The following is a 6,000-nucleotide window of genomic DNA, read 5'->3' as shown; positions in this document are numbered from 1 at the left end:
CTTGCCTATGGCAGATATATCCTTACTGAATCCTTTACTGACCTATAGATCTACCTTTATAATTATATATGTGTATAATAGATAGACTGATCAATCTGTCTGTAATGCAAAAGAAATTCTAAGACTTTGCCGTCAATGCTTGCCACAGCCTACTAACCTATAGATTTGCCCTTCAGGTGTTTCTAGAACACTTGGGAAGGAATCTGAGACAGGGCAGAGGTGAAGAACAGAAGGAGGTGACTCAGGAAACGTCGGAGATCATCACTCTCTGGACCAGGAATGGGTGGCACGAGAGCCCTAGGACTGGGAGCGAGGGCGAGCGGCCAGCAAACAGAAGGTCAGAAAGTCAGAGGCAGAGAGCGCGACGGAGGGGAGATGGGAGGGGGCGCGCAGGGGGCGGAGCGGGGGGGCGGAGCCGGGGGCGCCGGGGCGCGGGGCGGGGGCGCAGCGGCAGCGGCGGCGGCGGCGGCGGGAGCGGGAGCCTGAGCGGCCCGGAGCCCAATCGGCGCCGCAGCCCCAGCCGGGCCGACGCGCGAGGGCGAGCGTCCGGCTCCGCGCCGCCCCCGCTCCCGCGCCCGGCGCTCCTGCCCACCCCGCGGCCTGCGGCGTGGCGGAGTCCCCGAGAGTTTGCACCGCAGCTCGGGGAACTTTCCCGCCGAAGCTCCCGCGCCCGCAAAAGCGGTACCTGCCGGCGCCTGCCGCCCTCCGCTCCCCGCGCCGCTCCGCTCCGAGGTAAACGCCCTGGGTCCGTGTGTCGGAGATTGGGGGGCAGGGTGTCCGGGGTTGGAGAGGCCGAGATTTTGGGGTGCTGCTTGCACCCTGGGTAGCCGAGGGGTCTGGGTGGGCGGGGACGTGCATCCTCACCTTTCCGGGTACTTCACCCCTGGTGACTGAGGGGGACATCGTTTTCATTCCACCCCTAATCTAACCCCCACCTCCCCTCCATATTTGAACCCACTCCTGTTCACTTTATTGACTGCGCTGAAGTGGGGAGGGGAGGGGGTCCGGGAGATGGAGGGGGTACGAGGCGGGCGGGGGAGGAGGAGGAGGCCTGAACTTGTGAGCTACCTGTGCTGGACTGCTGCGCCCCCGCGGTGGACTCGGAATCCGGGACTCTGGTGCCAGCCCTGTCGACTGAAATAAAATCACACAACGTGAAAGTTGTGGGTTAAGTTTTATTTGGGGCAAAATGAGTACTATAACCCGGTAGACAGCATCCCAGAAAGCTCTGAGAAACTGTCCCAAAGAGGCAGGGGGAAACAGTATTATATATGATTTATGGGGGGGGCGGGGGGCGTGCAGTTAGGGACATGTTTGGTGGAGGCTTCCTGCTCGTCATGAAGAGCAGATTTCTCCCTTAATGATTTTAGTGCTTTTCTAGATATGAAGAGATGCAAGAATTGGGGTCTTAAAATCTTCTCCTGAAAATATCTTAACTATCTGGAGGCCTGTTTAGCCAGTCTTCTGTGAGCACAGAGCTTCTCATTCCTGGTCTTCATCCTGAGCTCCTTTCTTCAGGTCGTGTTGGAGGTCAGAGGCTGCAGCGGCTCGTGATTTAATCCAAACAGATAGATGGCAAGTGCCAGTGCGATCCAGTCCTTGTAGAGGCAGATGGCAAGTGCCAGTTTTTAGTTAGCAGCCCCTAGTCGGGGCAAGCCGAGGTTGGAAAACGGACACCAGAAGGAACAGTCTTGAGTTTCTCATGCCAGTTTATCCGGTCCTCCAGCGTGTTTGTCAGGAAGATGAGCATCTTTGCTGTGGTGCCCCTTTTTGCGTGGGTCCCAAACTCCGAGACCTTGCAAAGGCTCTTGCTAAGGCTGCGGGCAGTGTGGGAGGGGAGTGAGGAGACTGGAAGCCCGGGCTCAGTGGCAGTCCCGGCAGTGGGGTTGGGGGTGCTCTGGGCAGGTGGCTGGAGCGGGGTTGGGGCAAGCAGGCACTGCGTGGTTACTTTGTCGCCGCTGCTGCTGCTTTCACACTGTTCCCTCTCCCTCTTATGCCCTGTTTGCACATCCTGCCTCACAGCATGTTTCTGTTAGAAGGCTGAAAGGTGTATGTTTGATGGCTGTCAGGAGTTATTTCCAACTAAGTTCACAGGAGTGAAGCTAGAGCGGCCGTTGGCCCTCCCCCTCTCCCTGCAGGTCCACCCCCAGCTCCCTCCCACCAGCAAACCTGTCCTTGAATAGATCCCAGGGTTTTCAAAGAGACAGGAAGTAAATAATACAGAGTGGGTGTCTGTGTAACTTCTTCTCCATTAAGTTATCACGACCAAATCAAAACACTGTGGATGTTTAATAAGACTCTCCTTTAGCAGTTTTTGTAGTAATTAAGAGTGTTATTAACCAGTCTTTCTTTTTCTTCGATTTAAACCCAGACATTGCCTTAAACTCTCTATATACAATTTTATCTGTATTTGTCACTATTCCATTTTTAAAGGACCTGGGCTCCTTTTAGACTGACACACTACACACACACACACACACACACACACACACACACACACACCCCAAAATGCAGTGTGACAATAGTTAATATTTACCTGTCTTACTAATTCGGTGGCCTGGCACCTGCTAGTTCCAGTATGTAATCATGACACCATATGCCTGTCTACCAAATTGAGAATAAGGAGAATGTTACTGTTTTTCATAAGCAAGGTACCCTGGTCAACCAGACTTTATTATTGCTCAGAGGGTTTTTAAGGGCTTCAGTTAATGTGAATCAGATATACGGGACAAAATGACAGTTCTACCCCATGCATTCAAAAGGGATATGATAGCTGGGCACTTGTAGTTGACTCATTATTGAGGAAAAATTAAAACCCTCTCGTCACACAGAGATCATTTTGATGAAATATAGTCAGAAAGAAATAGCACGCACTGAATGCCTTGAGAAAACGGGACGACTTCTCCTCTGGCCTCATTTGTTTTTTTATCTCCTGTATTACAGTAGCATCCTCCGGAAAATGAGCCTTGCAGATAGTTGTTGGTATGTACTGACTAAGACACCATATTTTTTAATACAGAGGCTTGGTGACAGTCCAAAACATAAATGTTTTAAATCATTACCAACCATCTGTTCTCTCCCACTCACTTAAAGCGCAATGTTTTATTTTCACAGGTATCAAAACATACATCCTCGTTTTGTGCATCTCCATGAATATCCCCAAAGCGGGTAGTGGTGTCTGATCTTGACCCAAGTTCAGCAACTGTTGTGTTTGGCTTTTTACACTGTAAGCGCCTCTCCTTTCATTTCCAATGAAAAGGAGAGATCAAAAAAGTTTTCAAGCCTTTGGCCAAGGCTGGTGTATACTCTGGTGAAATCTGATTGCTTTTTTCTCCCCACCTTTTTATCACCAGAGAGAAGCTGAGAATTAGTGCAGCTGCAGGCTCCTCCTGATGGCATTCTTTCCCGTTCTTCCTGGTCGCAAGGGTAGCATTTGCTGCTCTGAAGCAGTGCATTAAACAGCCCCCAAAACGAGTGTGGTCTCCAGAAGAATGCAACATCCTCCCGGGAAGAATTTACAAATGGGAGGCCAGCTTAATATTTGACCCCCCAAATTCAGTAGACCTTAGACCTACGCATTGCGTCGCACACAAATACTGGGTGTGCTGCTGTAGGGTGTTATAGAGGATGTGAATAAAACGTCCATCTCCATAGTACTCATGATACCTGTGTTTTGGAACCTGGATGAGTTTGTGTATAATTAGGAGATAGACCCACCCTCATCATTTTGTTCATGTCATCATTAAAGCAAGATTTGAGGTTTTGAGTCCCCCCCTCCCATTCCCACCCAGAAGTGCTTTCCCTTTTAGGGACGTTTGCTAGAGCTGGAACTTCAATGTCAGGATATTTTTATCACTCAAAGTTAAGTTGCATAATAAAAACAGTGTTCGGTTAGTGTGGCCAGAACGTTAGGAAGTTCTTTTAACTCAAATCGGGGTGTAATGTCCCAAAGCATTTTCATGTATTTAAGGAAAAAGCCATCGGCCGTCTTGGTCACACTGTGCGAATAATTGATTGTACTTGAAGAATATCGAGAACCAAAGGCAGATGGGGCTTCTGCCTTCTTACCTGCTCCACCGCTCTCTTCTCTCCTTGCCCTGAACTCAGAAGTCTCCCTGCTTACTGCCAGGATAGCATTGAAAGGAAGGAACCCAAACTATAGATCACTGTGAAAGTAAAGTTGCATTTAAAAATGTCTAATTTAAACCTTTGGAAAAAACATAAGGATGCGTTAGACATCTTATTTTTCGTGTGCTAAAAATGAATTATTGAGGGGAGACCATTTCATCGCGTGGAATAAGCTCTCTGAATTATTCATGTTAATGAGAGGAAGAGAGGCAAAGATAATCCAAAATCATGGTTATTTAAAAAGTCATTTGTGTTTGTCTTGGAGTGTATTACATGTTTGAGCTGAAAAAGATTCTCGTTGTTGTTGCGGGCACGTTGCCTTTCTAATTATTTTGTTTTGTTTAGGTTAGTTTTTAAATGCGCTTACATGTCACAAACAGCAAAACCGATTTATGGGGAGATGGGGCTTGTGGGCAGCCTGCCCAGAAACGAGCTGGGTGACAGAAATGAGCAAACCTGTGTGACAACTTTGCAGTAAATTATATATTACTCACGGAGAGATGGTCGAGACTTGATTGTATGCTTCCTTAATGAATTTGTGTTAAGGATTAGCTGTGTTCTTGGGGAAAAAAAATTCTTCAATCAAAATTGGAGAAATTCAGTCCCAGTTTGTCTGTCACGGAGGTGATTAATATGTTTTTAATAAATGATAGTGGGGTGCTCCTGAAAACCAAATACGAATATACTATTATTTAAATCTTACAAAACTGATTTTTTTAAGCGTTAGGTTCTCTTAAAGCACACCCGTGTGGATGTGCTAAGGTGATGTTCCCGAGCCTTATTTACATGTGTGTGTCCCAGAAGCAGAAACAGCCAGCCTCCATCAGAATAAGGGGTTTGGTCCGTTTGATCGTTGCACCTGTTCCCCAAATCAAACTTTTATCAAAAAGAAGCTGTCAAGTATCTATCATTACTGGGGACCTGGTTAGATAAAATAGTTGAAGTTCAGCAAGGCTGCCAATTTAACAGGTTTCTGTTGTGTTCTTCAGAAGCTCCAGGGCAGAATTGGTTGTGGATGAACTAGTTACTTGGACCTGAAGTCGATTCACACCAAAGTGCTTGCTCTTAAACACCTTTTCTGTGGTCGGTGTTCAGTTGTATATAGATTTTGTTGAATTGTTATTTCTGTGGACTGTTAGAATTTAGAAAACCCCTACAAAGAAGTTTAGAGCTGCCAAAAATGTGTGATTGGAAAAGCAGATAGATAAGATCATTTTTATTTCAAGAATTCAAAGAAAACATAAAACTGTGGCTTTTACAGCAGTGAGCGGAATGGTACTAGAAAAGTCGGTGTCCCCTTCAGATTGGTGACTGTGTTCCCATAATAAATGTTCTCACTCCATAATGTGTAGAGTTACTTCTTTCTTGAGGGAACATTTTTGTTTCTTATAAGGCACGGCATTTTTTAAAGCCTTGACTAGACCAAGTACTTTAAAAATATATATATTGTGGTGGGAAATCTTTAACTGAGACCCACAGGATATATTTTATATACATTTATTAAGGGAATCAGGTTCTTCTGATCAGTGCCCTCAGTCTTAGAATCAAAATTATGCATTTTGTTATGGAGCTGGAAAGGACCTGAAAGGTACTTTATTTCAGTGCTCTTATTTTATAGTTAAGGAAATGGGGGCCCACAGTGGTCCCCCTGAGTTGCTAAAGGTGACACTGGTGGTTAGTGGCAGAGCAGAAACTAGAAACCTGATCTCTGGACTTCTCGTCCATCTCCTTTAAGTTGGGTGGCTGGATGGGGGGAGTTAACTCACTGGCCATCATGATGTCAGCCGTACAGGACAGTCATGATGTGACGTGATAGAGAGATACGTGCAGAAGGCGTGTGATTGTCCTGTCTTCGATCATTCACTGTGGACC

The 6,000-nt window shown here is 46.8% G+C and overlaps 1 protein-coding gene across 3 annotated transcripts in view; it reads left to right on the top strand.

The window, feature by feature from the left end:
- The first annotated feature begins 245 nt into the window (after positions 1-245).
- The window catches only part of CHST9 (carbohydrate sulfotransferase 9), a 186,473-nt gene continuing 180,718 nt past the window's right edge, over positions 246-6,000 (top strand). For 2 of the 3 annotated variants that reach the window (XM_032467473.1, XM_032467470.1), the window contains exon 1: positions 462-732. The gene's annotated coding sequence lies outside the window, so the exon portion shown is untranslated. Of the gene's footprint in view, positions 338-461; positions 733-6,000 lie in introns of those variants that run through there. The other variant, XM_032467471.1, reaches the window with a different exon arrangement.

Source organism: Camelus ferus, chromosome 24, assembly GCF_009834535.1.
Source record: "Camelus ferus isolate YT-003-E chromosome 24, BCGSAC_Cfer_1.0, whole genome shotgun sequence".
Lineage (NCBI taxonomy): Eukaryota > Metazoa > Chordata > Mammalia > Artiodactyla > Camelidae > Camelus > Camelus ferus.
This window is presented reverse-complemented; position numbering and strand designations above follow the sequence as displayed.